Raw genomic sequence first — 15,149 nt, 5'->3', positions numbered from 1 at the left:
TATTAGGTAGATGTAGTGGTGTAGGGGTATTGGATAGATGTAGTGGTGTAAGGGTATTAGGTAGATGTAGTGGTGTAGGGGTATTGGATAGATGTAGTGGTGTAAGGGTATTAGGTAGATGTAGTGGTGTAGGGGTATTGGATAGATGTAGTGGTGTAGGCGTATTAAAAATCAAATCAAATCAAATTTTATTTTTATTTGTCACATACACATGGTTAGCAGATGTTAATGCGAGTGTAGCGAAATGCTTGTGCTTCTAGTTCCGATAATGCAGTAATAACCAACGAGTAATCTAGCTAACAATTCCAAAACTACTACCTTATACACATAAGTGTAAAGGGATAAATAATATGTACATAAAGATATATGAATGAGTGATGGTACTGAGCGGCATAGGCAAGATACAGTAGATGGTATCGAGTACAGTATATACATATGAGATGAGTATGTAAACAAAGTGGCATAGTTTAAAGTGGCTAGTGATACATGTATTACATAAAGATGCAGTAGATGATATAGAGTACAGTATATACGTATACATATGCGATAAATAATGTAGGGTATGTAAACATTATATTAAGTAGCATTGTTTAAAGTGGCTAGTGATATATTTTACCTCAATTCCCATCAATTCCCATTATTAAAGTGGCTGGAGTTGAGTCAGTGTGTTGGCAGCAGCCACTCAATGTTAGTGGTGGCTGTTTAACAGTCTGATGGCCTTGAGATAGAAGCTGTTTTTCAGTCTCTCGGTCCCAGCTTTGATGCACCTGTACTGACCTCACCTTCTGGATGATAGCGGGGTGAACAGGCAGTGGCTCGGGTGGTTGTTGTCCTTGATGATCTTTATGGCCTTCCTGTGACATCGGGTGGTGTAGGTGTCCTGGAGGGCAGGTAGTTTGCCCCCGGTGATGCGTTGTGCAGACCTCACTACCCTCTGGAGAGCCTTACAGTTGTGGGCGGAACAGTTGCCGTACCAGGCGGTGATACAGCCCGACAGGATGCTCTCGATTGTGCATCTGTAGAAGTTTGTGAGTGCTTTTGGTGACAAGCCGAATTTCTTCAGCCTCCTGAGGTTGAAGTGGTCGATGTAGTGGTGTATGTGTATTAGGTAGATGTAGTAGTGTAGGGTTCTTTGGTAGATGTAGTGGTGTAGGCGTATTAGGTCGATGTAGTGGTGTAGGGTTATTAGGTAGATGTAGTGGTGTAGAGGTTTTAGGTAAATGCAGTGGTGTAGAGGAATTAGGAGATATAGTGGTGTAGGGTTATTAAGTAGATGTAGTGGTGTAGGGGTATTAGGTAGATATAGTGGTGTAGGGGTATTAGGTAGATGTAGTGGTGTAAGGGTATTAGGTAGATGTAGGGATGTAGGGGTATTAGGTAGATATAGTGGTGTAGGGGTATTAGGTAGATGTAGTGGTGTAAGTGTATTAGATAGGTGTAGTGGTGTAGGGGTATTAGGTAGATATAGTGGTGTATTGGGTATTAGGTAGATGTAGGGGTATTAGGTAGATGTAGTGGTGTAGGGGTATTAGGTAGATGTAGTGGTGTAAGGGTATTAGGTAGATGTAGTGGTGTAGGGGTATTAGGTAGATGTAGTGGTGTAGGGGTATTAGGTAGATGTAGTGGTGTAGGGGTATTAGGTAGATGTAGTGGTGTAAGGGTATTAGGTAGATGTAGTGGTGTAGAGGTATTAGGTAGATGTAGTGGTGTAGGGGTATTAGGTAGATGTAGTGGTGTAGAGGTATTAGGTAGATGTAGGGCTATTAGGTAGAAATAGAGTTATTATGTAGATGTCGTAGTGTAGAGAATTAGGTAGATATAGTGGGGTAGGGGTATTAGGTAGATATAGTGGTGTATGGGGAATTAGGAGATGTAGTGGTGTAGGGGTATTAGGTAGATGTAGGGGTGTAGAGTTATTAGGTAGATGTAGTGGTGTAGGTGTATTAGGTAGATGTATGGGTGTAGTGTCACGACTCCGACCAAAGGACACTCCCCTTCCCGTTCGGGTGGCGCTCGGCGGTCGTGTCGCCGGCCTACTAGCTGCTACTGATTATTTCCTCCCCCTCCTTATGTGTTGATTGAGTGCACCTGTTTTGAATTAGGTAGTAGGCTTTATTAGTCAGCCGGCCCGCAGAGTTCCTTGTGCGGGATTAATTATTGTGACCATCTGTTTTAGTGTGCTTGTGTGCACGTCTATGGTTTTTGTGTTTTTCCCATTTTGTGGGTTTTCCCTGGACCGTTTAAGTCCCCCTGTTTGGGGGCATTTGTTGGTTCATTACGCCCTATGTGTTCGTGAGTGTAACGGTTTCATATAGTGAAGGAGAGTCGGACCAAACTGCAGCGTGTCGATTGCGATCCATGTTTATTTAAACAAACGTAAACACGACTAAACACGAACACTACAAACAATAAACGAAACGAAAACCGAAAACAGCCTATACTTGTGTCAACTAACATCAAACAAGGACATTAAGACACTCAGGACAATCACCCACGACAAACTCAAAGAATATGGCTGCCTAAATATGGTTCCCAATCAGAGACAACGATAAGCACCTGCCTCTGATTGAGAACCACTCCAGACAGCCATAGACCTTGCTAGACAACCCACTAAGCTACAATCCCAATACCACCACCAAAACCCCAAGACAAACACACCACAATTACAAAAACCCCATGCCACACCCTGGCCTGACCAAATACATAAAGATAAACACAAAATACTTTGACCAGGGCGTGACAGAACCCCCTAAGGTGCGGACTCCCGAACGCACCTCAAAACAATAGGGAGGTCCGGGTGGGCGTCTGTCCATGGTGGCGGCTCCGGCGCGGGACGTGGACCCCACTCCTTTAATGTCTTAGTCCCCTCTCCCTTCGTCCCTGGATAGTCCACCCTCGCCGCCGACCATGGCCTAGTAGTCCTCACCCAGAACCCCACTGGACTGAGGAGCAGATCGGGACTGAAGGACAGCTCGGGACCGAGGCAGCTCGGGACTGAGGGGAAGCTCGGGAGTGAGAGAAAGCTCAGGAGTGAGAGAAAGCTCAGGAGTGAGAGAAAGCTCAGGAGTGAGAGGAAGCTCAGGAGTGAGAGGAAGCTCAGGAGTGAGAGGAAGCTCAGGAGTGAGAGGAAGCTCAGGCAGGTAGATAGATCTACCAGCTCCTGGCTGGCTGGCAGATCCTGGCTGACTGGCAGATCCTGGCTGACTGGCAGATCTGGAAGAGTCTGGTTGACTGGCAGATCTGGAAGAGTCAGGTTGACTGGCAGATCTGGAAGAGTCAGGTTGACTGGCAGATCTGGAAGAGTCAGGTTGACTGGCAGATCTGGAAGAGTCTGGTTGACTGGCAGATGTGGAAGAGTCTGGCTGACTGGCAGATCTGGAAGAGTCTGGCTGACTGGCAGATCTGGAAGAGTCTGGCTGACTGGCAGATCTGGCGGCGCTGGGCAGACTGGCGGCGCTGGGCAGACTGGCGGCGCTGGGCAGACTGGCGGCGCTGGGCAGACTGGCGGTGCTGGGCAGACTGGCGGTGCTGGGCCGACTGGCGATGCTGGGCAGACTGGCGTGCTGGGCAGACTGACGGCGCTGGGCAGACTGGCGACGCTGGGCAGACTGGGGGCCCTGGCGGCGCTGGGCAGACTGGCGGCACTAGCTGCTCCATATAGGCTGACAGCTCTGGCGGCTTCTTACAGACTGACCGCTCTGGCGGCTCCGTGCTGACTGGCAGCTCCTTGCAGACTGGCAGCTCCTTACAGACTGACAGCTCCGTGCAGACTGACAGCTCCTTGCAGACTGGCAGCTCCATGCAGACTGGCAGCTCCATGCAGACTGGCAGCTCCATGCAGACTGGCAGCTCCATGCAGACTGGCTGCTCTATGCAGACTGACAGCTCTGGCTGCTTCATGCAGACTGACAGCTCTGGCTGCTCCATGTAGACTGACTGCTTCATGCAGACTGGCAGCTCGGGCTGCTTCATGTAGACTGACAGCTCTGGCTGCTCCATGCGGACTGACAGCTCTGGCTGCTCCATGTAGACTGGCTGCTTCATGCAGACTGGCAGCTCGGGCTGCTTCATGTAGACTGACAGCTCTGGCTGCTCCATGCAGACTGACAGCTCTGACTGCTCCATGCAGACTGACAGCTCTGGCTGCTTCATGCAGACTGGCAGCTCTGGCTGCGCTGAACAGGCGGGAGACTCCTGCAGCGCTGTGTCGGAGGAAGGCTCTGGCTGCGCTGAACAGGCGGGAGACTCCGGCAGCGCTGGAGATGAGGAAAGCTCTAACAGCGCTAGATAGGCGGGAGACTCCGGCAGCGCAGGGAGGAGAAAGGCTCCGACAGCGCTGGAGAGGCGAGGCGCACTGTAGGCCTGATGCGTGGTGCTGGTACTGGTGGTACTGGACCGAGGACACGCACAGGAAGCCTGGTACGGGGAGCTGCTACCGGAGGGCTGGGGTGTGGAGGTGGTACTGGATAGACCGGACCGTGCAGGCGCACTGGAGCTCTTGAGCACCGAGCCTGCCCAACCTTACCTGGCTCGATGCCCACTCTAGCCCGGCCGATACGAGGAGCTGGAGAACCGGGCTGTGCACCCGCACTGGAGACACCGTGCGCTCCACAGCATAACACGGTGCCTGCCCGGTCTCTCCAGCCCCCGGTAAGCACAGGGAGTTTGCGCAGGTCTCCTACCTGGCATAGCCATACTCCCTGTGAGCCCCCCAAGAAATTTTTGGGGCTGACTCTCGGGCTTCCATCCGCTCTGCCGTGCTAGCTCCTCATAATGCCGCCTCTCTGCTTTTGCTGCCTCCAGCTCGGCTTTGGGGCGACAATAATCTCCAGGCTGATCCCAGGGTCCTTTACCGTCCAGTACGTCCTCCCATGTCCATTTCTCCAGGTAGTGCAGCCTCTCCCACTGCAGCTGCTGCTCCTGCTGTTGCTGCCTCTGTTGCCTCTGTTGCCTCTGTTCCTGCTGCTCCTTTGGGCGGCTACACTCCCCTGGTTTAGCCCAGGGTCCTCTCCCGTCGAAGATCTCCTTCCATGACCAGAAATCCTTGTTGAGCATCTCCTTTTCGGCTGCTCCTGCCTGTTGACACGCCGCTTGGTCCGTTGGTGGTGGGTGATTCTGTAACGGTTTTCATATAGTGAAGGAGAGTCGGACCAAACTGCAGCGTGTCGATTGCGATCCATGTTTATTTAAACAAACGTAAACACGACTAAACACGAACACTACAAACAATAAACGAAACGAAAACCGAAAACAGCCTATACTTGTGTCAACTAACATCAAACAAGGACATTAAGACACTCAGGACAATCACCCACGACAAACTCAAAGAATATGGCTGCCTAAATATGGTTCCCAATCAGAGACAACGATAAGCACCTGCCTCTGATTGAGAACCACTCCAGACAGCCATAGACCTTGCTAGACAACCCACTAAGCTACAATCCCAATACCACCACCAAAACCCCAAGACAAACACACCACAATTACAAAAACCCCATGCCACACCCTGGCCTGACCAAATACATAAAGATAAACACAAAATACTTTGACCAGGGCGTGACAGTGAGGGTTGGCTTATGTTCGCCGTTTGTCGGTGCATTAAAATAGCACTCACCTGAACTCTCTGCTTCCTGCGCTTGACTCCTCACCCATTACACTCAGATCGTTACAGAATCCCACACCACTGGAGAATGGAGTCAGCAGGAGCAACAGCCACTCCCCTCCCATCGATGGAAGAGAAAAGGAGTGCTGACCGCAGTAAGGCTGTGCGTAATTGGCCGACTCCAACCACGGTAAAAGAGGTGCAGTGGTTTTTGGGTTTTGCCAACTACTACCTGAGGTTTATCCGGGGTTTTGGCCAGGTAGCGGCTCCAATTACCTCACTGCTAAAGGGGGGCCCGGTGCGGTTGCGATGGTCAGCAGAGGCGGACAGAGCTTTCAACAGGTTGAGGGCGCTGTTCACGGATGCACCCGTGTTGGCGCATCTGGACCCCTCTCTAGCATTCATAGTGGAGGTGGACGCGTCCGAGGCTGGGGTGGGTGCCGTGCTATTACGGGTACGCCACCAAAACTCCGCCCCTGCGCTTTCTTCTCGAGTAAGCTCAGCCCAGCGGAGCGTAACTATGATGTGGGGGACCGGGAGTTGTTAGCGGTGGTCAGGGCTCTGAAGGTGTGGAGACACTGGCTTGAGGGGGCTAAGCACCCCTTTCTCATCTGGACCGACCACCAAAATCTGGAGTATATTCGGGCAGCTAGGAGACTGAACCCGCGGCAGGCAAGGTGGGCCATGTTTTTCGGGGAGGTATTGGTGGCCTACCTTGGCTAGGGACGTTAAGGTTTATGTCTCCTCCTGTTCGGTATGCGCCCAGAGTAAGGCTCCTAGGCACCTTCCTAGAGGGAAGTTACAACGCTTCCCGTTCCACAACGGCCATGGTCACATCTATCCGTAGATTTCCTGACCGACCTTCCCCGTCTCAGGGCAACACCACGGTTCTGGTGATTGTGGATCGGTTCTCTTAGTCCTGCCGTCTCCTCCCGTTGTCCGGTATCCCAACAGCCCTACAGACTGCGGAGGCATTATTCACCCACGTCTTCCGGCACTACGGGGTGCCGGAGGACATCGTTTCTGATCGGGGCCCCTAGTTCACGTCCCGAGTATGGAGGGCGTTCATGGAGCGTCTGGGGGTCTCGGTCAGCCTGACCTCCGGTTTTCACCCCGAAAGTAATGGGCAGGTGGAGAGAGTAAACCAGGAGGTGGGTAGGTTTCTGCGGTCGTACTGCCAGGACCGGCCAGGGGAGTGGGCGAGATACATCCCCTGGGCTGAAATGGCCCAGAACCCACTACGCCACTCCTCTACTAATGTGTCCCCCTTTCAGTGTGTGTTGGGGTACCAGCCGGTCCTGGCACCGTGGCATCCGAGCCAGACCGAGGCTCCTGCGGTGGAGGAATGGGTGCAGCGCTCCAAAGAGACCTGGAGGGCCGTCCAGGAATCCCTTCAACAGGCTAGTGGACGGCAGAAAAGGAGTGCTGACCGCCACCGCAGTGAGGCCCCCGTGTTTGTACCAGGGGACAGGGTCTTGCTCTCGACCCGAAACCTACCCCTCCGCGTGCCCTGCCGGAAGCTTGGGCCGCAGTGTGTAGGGCCGATTACAACTCCCTTCCTATTATCGTATTAACCCCTCGTTTCATGTGTCTCTCCTCAGGCCGGTGGTAGCTGGTCCCCTACAGGACGGTGAGGTACTGGAGGTCCCTCCTCCCCCTCTGGACATCGAGGGGTCCCCGGCGTATACGATACGGGCCATTCTGGACTCGAGACGCCGGGTGAGGGGCCTGCAGTACCTCGTGGACTGGGAGGGGTACGGTCCGGAGGAGAGGTGCTGGGTACCCACCAGGGACATTTTAGATCCGTCAATGTTGAGGGATTTCCATCGCCTCCATCCGGATCGCCCTGCGCCTCGTCCTCCGGGTCGACCTCGAGGCCGGTGTCGGCGCGCTGCGGGAGCCACGCGTCAAGGGGGTACTGTCACAACTCCGACCCAAGGACACTCCCTTCCCGTCGGCCCGCAGAGTTCCTTGTGCGGGATTAATTATTATGACCATCTGTTTTAGTGTGCTTGTGTGCACGTCTATGGGTTTTGTGTTTTTCCCATTTTGTGGGTTTTCCCTGGACCGTTTAAGTCCCCCTGTTTGGGGGCATTTGTTTGTTCATTACGCCCTGTGTGTTCGTGAGGGTTGGCTTATGTTCGCCGTTTGTCGGTGCATTAAAATAGCACTCACCTGAACTCTCTGCTTCCTGCGCTTGACTCCTCACCCATTACACTCAGATCGTTACATGTAGGGGTATTAGGTAGATGTAGTGGTGTAGAGTTATTAGGTAGATGTAGGGGTGTAGAGTTATTAGGTAGATGTAGGGGTGTAGAGTTATTAGGTAGATGTAGGGGTGTAGAGTTATTAGGTAGATGTAGGGGTGTAGAGTTATTAGGTAGATGTAGGGCTGTAGGCGTATTAGGTAGATGTAGGGCTGTAGAGTTATTAGGTAGATGTAGGGGTGTAGAGTTATTAGGTAGATGTAGGGGTGTAGGGATATTAGGTAGATGTAGTGGTGTAGAGGTGTTAGGTAGATGTAGTGGTGTAGGGATATTAGGTCGATGTAGGGGTGTAGGGATATTAGGTAGATGTAGTGGTGTAGAGGTGTTAGGTAGATGTAGTGGTGTAGGGGTATTAGGTAGATGTAGTGGTGTAGCGATATTAGGTAGATGTAGGGGTGTAGGGATATTAGGTCGATGTAGTTCTGAAAGGGTATTTGGTAGATGTAGTAGTGTAGAGCATTAGGTAGATGTAGGGCTATTATGTAGAAATATAGTTTTTAGGTAGATGTAGTAGTGTAGAGTATTAGGTAGATATAGTGTGTTAGGGGTATTAGGTAGATGTAGTGGTGTAGGGGTATTAGGTAGATGTAGGGCTATTATGTAGAAATATAGTTTTTAGGTAGATGTAGTAGTGTAGAGTATTAGGTAGATATAGTGTGTTAGGGGTATTAGGTAGATATAGTGGTGTAGGGGAATTAGGAGATGTAGTGGTGTCGGGGTATTAGATAGATGTGGTGGTGTAGAGTTTTTAGGTAGATGTCGTGGTGTAGGCGTATTAGGTAGATGCAGTGGTGTAGGGGAATTAGGAGATGTAGGGGTATTGGATAGATGTAGTGGTGTAGGGGTATTGGATAGATGTAGTGGTGTAAGGGTATTAGGTAGATGTAGTGGTGTAGGGGTATTGGATAGATGAGGTGTAGGGTATTAGGTAGATGTAGTGGTGTAGGGGTATTGGATAGATGTAGTGGTGTAAGGGTATTAGGTAGATGTAGTGGTGTAGGGGTATTGGATAGATGTAGTGGTGTAGGCGTATTAAAAATCAAATCAAATCAAATTTTATTTTTATTTGTCACATACACATGGTTAGCAGATGTTAATGCGAGTGTAGCGAAATGCTTGTGCTTCTAGTTCCGATAATGCAGTAATAACCAACAAGTAATCTAGCTAACAATTCCAAAACTACTACCTTATACACATAAGTGTAAAGGGATAAATAATATGTACATAAAGATATATGAATGAGTGATGGTACTGAGCGGCATAGGCAAGATGCAGTAGATGGTATCGAGTACAGTATATACATATGAGATGAGTATGTAAACAAAGTGGCATAGTTTAAAGTGGCTAGTGATACATGTATTACATAAAGATGCAGTAGATGATAGAGTACAGTATATACGTATACATATGCGATAAATAATGTAGGGTATGTAAACATTATATTAAGTAGCATTGTTTAAAGTGGCTAGTGATATATTTTACCTCAATTCCCATCAATTCCCATTATTAAAGTGGCTGGAGTTGAGTCAGTGTGTTGGCAGCAGCCACTCAATGTTAGTGGTGGCTGTTTAACAGTCTGATGGCCTTGAGATAGAAGCTGTTTTTCAGTCTCTCGGTCCCAGCTTTGATGCACCTGTACTGACCTCGCCTTCTGGATGATAGCGGGGTGAACAGGCAGTGGCTCGGGTGGTTGTTGTCCTTGATGATCTTTATGGCCTTCCTGTGACATCGGGTGGTGTAGGTGTCCTGGAGGGCAGGTAGTTTGCCCCCGGTGATGCGTTGTGCAGACCTCACTACCCTCTGGAGAGCCTTACAGTTGTGGGCGGAACAGTTGCCGTACCAGGCGGTGATACAGATCAAATCAAATCAAATCAAATTTATTTATATAGCCCTTCGTACATCAGCTGATATCTCAAAGTGCTGTACAGAAACCCAGCCTAAAACCCCAAACAGCAAGCAATGCAGGTGTAGAAGCACGGTGGCTAGGAAAAACTCCCTAGAAAGGCCAAAACCTAGGAAGAAACCTAGAGAGGAACCAGGCTATGTGGGGTGGGTCCTCTTCTGGCTGTGGTGGAGATTATAACAGAACATGGCCAAGATGTTCAAATGTTCATAAATGACCAGCATGGTCGAATAATAATAAGGCAGAACAGTTGAAACTGGAGCAGCAGCACAGTCAGGTGGAAGTTGAAACTAGAGCAGCAGCATGGCCAGATGGACTGGGGACAGCAAGGAGGCAGCATTAGCCCGACAGGATGCTCTCGATTGTGCATCTGTAGAAGTTTGAGAGTGCTTTTGGTGACAAGCCGAATTTCTTCAGCCTCCTGAGGTTGAAGTGGTCGATGTAGTGGTGTATGTGTATTAGGTAGATGTAGTAGTGTAGGGTTCTTTGGTAGATGTAGTGGTGTAGGCGTATTAGGTCGATGTAGTGGTGTAGGGTTATTAGGTAGATGTAGTGGTGTAGAGGTTTTAGGTAAATGCAGTGGTGTAGGGGTATTAGGTAGATGTAGGGCTATTAGGTAGATATAGAGGTATTAGGTAGATATAGTGGTGTAGGGTTATTAGGTAGATGTAGTGGTGTATGGGTATTAGGTAGATGTAGTGGTGTAAGGTTCTTTGGTAGATGTAGTGGTGTAGGCGTATTAGGTAGATGTAGTGGTGTAGAGGTGTTAGATAGATGTAGTGGTGTAGGGGTATTAGATACATATAGTGGTGTAAAGTATTAGGTATATGTACAGTGCTTCAAAGATCTATGTATTCTTATCACTAATTAAGACATGGACAGATGGGCCCTTTTCATGTACTTGCTGTATTTGGCACATCCAGAATGATTTTGAAAATGAGAATGCAATTTATTTGTTTTGCTTGGCAATATGGAGCAATTGAATGCTACACAATTGTTACATGAGATACGTGGAGCTGAGTCATTGTAAAAACCCTGTCCTGTCTGTGACACATTAAAGAAATGTGTAACTTGCCCCTAATATGCCAGGGGCCCCCCTTTAGTACATCAACTTATCACAACAACGTCAAGAAAATAGGTTCTGTGTCTACGTCGAAACACAATGGGGACAATTAACTGCAAACTATGAGGACTAAATGAAGCCGTGGGGGAATGGTGTTGAACTGAGGCTCTGCAGTTTACCAGGGAATAGTTTGACACTGTTTTGAAGGTCAATTCCTCCTGCATTCAAACCCCATACCATCCCCTTGGGGTCCCCTGCCCTGTTAAAATGCCTATCACAGGAAACTAGAGAGGCTCATTGTTCTCCCCTCTCCTGTTGACCCTTACCGCCCCATTAAAATCTAGCCTGAAACCCAGCCTGAGGGTCTTCAGCCATCATCGGCACGCATGCCTTGGTAAACAGCATTGCATACTAACGAGAGGGTATGCGCAGAGTTGGAGGAGACTGTGGCTTGCATCCTAAAATGTGACAATAGAAACGATCTCTCATACTTATAGGCAAATGCTGAATCAGAACTGGGGACTGGCGAGCTGAAAGCTTTCATGCACTTTCACATTGACTACTGATAGAATACAAATGTAAAGCTACCTGTATGGTGAATGTTAGGGAATAAAAGTCAATGCTACTCCACAAACACACTGTTCACTGATAGGGTTATCAGGTGGTTGATGGTTTAGAATGTTTCAGGCCCTAGAAGGGTGTCATGACGTTGGCATGGGGGTAGGTTTATGACAGTCATAAATACCTCTCCCCCCCCTTTTTCCTCTCTCTACCCTACTGATGTTACATTTGCAAACCCTTGGTTAACATAGAGATTCTGGGAACATCAGAAAGTGGGGGGAAATTAACAATATTCTGGTAATCCGACCAATTGAACATATTTGTTGTGATACTTAATGAATATGATGACAGTTCGGTTGTCATCTGAGACATTCTCATCAATGATAAGATGACATAAACTCTACAGTGGAAAGTCTACACATCAGAGTTATCGGATTCATTTGGAATTGTTCAAATGAAATGTTTGAATATGAAATTATTCGTGATGGGATGAAATGTGATTTCAGCTTCTAAAATGTGAGATTTGGGTTTTCACTCAACCAGTGGCCCGCCCCTGTGAAGGGACATGGGCTATAAAACTTTTCAAACACGCCCTCCTCCCCCTTTCTATATAAGCCCTTGACGACAATATAACCTCCTGTTCCGAGGAAGTGAGGACGACGGTCCGATGTCAGAATGGTTCAGATAATAACTACAGAACGAAGCCAACATCAGCGTGAGCTTTGGTTGCGAATGGTATGAACTTTGAACTCTTATTCACTACAGAAGTGATACCTCCTAGCCGTTGAGTTAGCAACAGCCGCTGCAAACGAGGGTTAGGGAGGAACAGACAGAGTATCCCATCTACCACACAACGAAGTTACTACAACGTATTCAATTTACCAGCAGACATTCTTCTTAGGTCAAAGGACAACACGGCCTTGCATCTACCACCAACCTACCGAAGCGCAGCTCAGAGTAAATATTTATTGCATTTTCCTTTTCCAAATGGGCGGTAATTTAGAATGCATAAGATACTGTATTTACGATAGCACAGCTTCACCCTTTGTTCCTCAGTCTTCCCGCTCTTTCATTCAAACCTAGCCTCTTTTCTTTTGTGTAACCAGCTGTCATATATGTTCCGTCCGCTAGGGACGTTTTCCTTTATGACGTAATTTGTAATCAAGTTATGATTTAAATATGTGTATGTGTAATTCTGTGTGATTAGTTAGGTATTTAGTAAATAAATAATTAAACCCAATTTTGTATTGCTGATTCAACTTGTTAGCCAGGGTTCGTGCAGATAACCAAGAATTTACAACTTTCAGATGAGACTGAATTAAGATGACGATTAATATTGACTGCTATTGATGTAAAATATTACTAGGTCTTTAAGAGTTTATTCAGAAGATAACAGCTCTATAAATATTATTTTGTGGTGCCCGACTCTCTAGTTAATTACATTTACATGATTAGCTCAATCAGGTAATATTAATTACGGAGAAATTATTTATAGAATAGCATGTCATATCACTTAATCCGGCATAGCCAAAGACACGACAAGAGTGACAGCTGATTTGCCTCTCTCAAAATACCACTTCACATTTTGATTTTGGGATCATCATGAGGCGCCTGTCAAGACTATAGGTTTAAAGGGATAGTTCATCAACATTTCTTAATACTTATTTATTTCCTTACCCTGAACGCAGTCTATGGACAAGGAGAGTCAGTAATCCATGCTTTCGTTTTCTACATCTAGCCACTTTTACAAGTCGCTAACATGAGCATTTTCAAACAACAAACAATGAAAGTCAATGTAGCCAGTATTAGCATTTTCATTAAGCAAATCATGCCCAGACGATCAATCAGAGATTCACACCAATTATACAGACAGAATAAATGAAACACTGTGCGGTGAACAGAGGATGTGTTCCCATAATCTTTTATTTGACTATTGTGATGCAACTTCTTTATATTACAATTACAAAAATGTAATTGGTCGTCCGCGTAACCCGTGTGATACTTATCCTTGCCTTGAAATGACAATTGCAGAGGTAGTGGAATTACTGACACAATCTGACATACAGTATGATTCTCTATTCTATTACAACACTGGGACTCAGCTACTGACAGAAGCTAATGCTTGTACCTGCTTAAGTGAAATCGTTGAAGTGGGCACACAAAACCATATCATATACATCATTCGCTCAGAATCGGTGCATTAAACTTTCCTACGTGCTTGCATCCTTAGACTAGTATGGTAATGTATGTGTTGTTATGCATACAACCAATGTAGTTGAAAACATGGCCTTTTATATTGTTTAAGAGGCATTATCAATAAGGTGTTATGCTCATTGACTTCTTTGTGTCCTTATTTTTGATTTAATCTTTATTTAACTATGCAAATCAGTTAAGAACAAATTCTTATTTACAATGACAGCCTACCCCGGCCAAACCCGGACCACGCTGGGCCAATTGTGCACCACCCTATGGGATGGATTTGAACCAGGAACTGCAGCAACACCTCTTGCAGTGCCTTAGACCGCGGTGCCAATCAGGAGCCCTTATGTAAGGCAGACATTCAAGTACTGAAATGTTAGGATTTTTGTTTGTCACTGTGGCTGGGTTCCCTACCACATTAATCCAAGGGTATGGTCTCAAAATGTGCTGAACATAATAACTGTGGAAGACTGAAAATAAAAATAAATGTCACATTAATTTCTCCAAATGAATTACTCACATTAGATCAGATGATGGATAAGGATTTGTAAACATCAAGGAGTAAACTGAGAAAAAATAGACAAATTCAAAAAAAGAAATACAGTCACAGTTGACTCACAAAATGCAGTGTCAACACCAATTAAACAAGGTTGATTATAGCCAAATTAATTAATTGTTAATTGCTTATGGATGGATAATATTTAAATGCAATATTCATCAGGGTCTAATAAGGCACAGTAACTTGCTAATTTAAACATTTATTTATAATACCTTTTCAATAGTGTGAAATGAATGACAGCTTTTAGCCTCTTAGTACAGCAAGACATTTCTGCAATTGCAAATCATCTGCAGTTTTTAATCCCCCATGTTGATATCCAGATCCATCTGTGAAAACAGATGTGTGAAATAAAAATTGATTGCGGCTAAATATGTATTTTCATACTTATAGAGTGTTTTCCTTGCCACACCAACACTGTCCATTGCGCGGTTAAGCTGCTAAGTGTTTTTCAGCCCTCCTGATTAAAGAAGAATGGCTATTAAAGTGTTTTGTCACAAGTCCTGTATGAGTCATAATTGAGATACAGTCTAAGCTGTGAATTAATCAAAAGAGGATTGTTTTACTTCCAAAAACAATTTCCGTTACGCTATGACACAACCCGAGTCGATTACATTATGTCCAGAGTCAGCACATCAAGAGAACTCCATCTTTAAATACATAATTACTAGAGTTACAGCCTTACCATATTAGGCCATATGTTCAATAACTACAGCAGGATAAAAGACATGTGCGATATAAGAGATAAAAACTGAAAATGCATTAACAAAAATAAAAAGTAGAAACATTCATTGAAATTCCTTGTGATGTATCAGATGCTGTTTGACCATCTGATACCATGTATAACTATTTAGGCTTAGCATTTCCTACAGATTAACCTGTACAGAAAAAATATATATTTATAAGTCACCGACATACCAAACATGCCCAAAATACAACATTATAATACAGAATCCTTCATACATAGGAGCCAAGTGTATTTGATAAGGCTAATTGTG

The sequence above is a fragment of the Oncorhynchus tshawytscha genome, linkage group LG33, assembly GCF_018296145.1.
Source record: "Oncorhynchus tshawytscha isolate Ot180627B linkage group LG33, Otsh_v2.0, whole genome shotgun sequence".
NCBI classification, from domain to species: Eukaryota; Metazoa; Chordata; class Actinopteri; order Salmoniformes; family Salmonidae; genus Oncorhynchus; species Oncorhynchus tshawytscha.
This window is presented reverse-complemented; position numbering follows the sequence as displayed.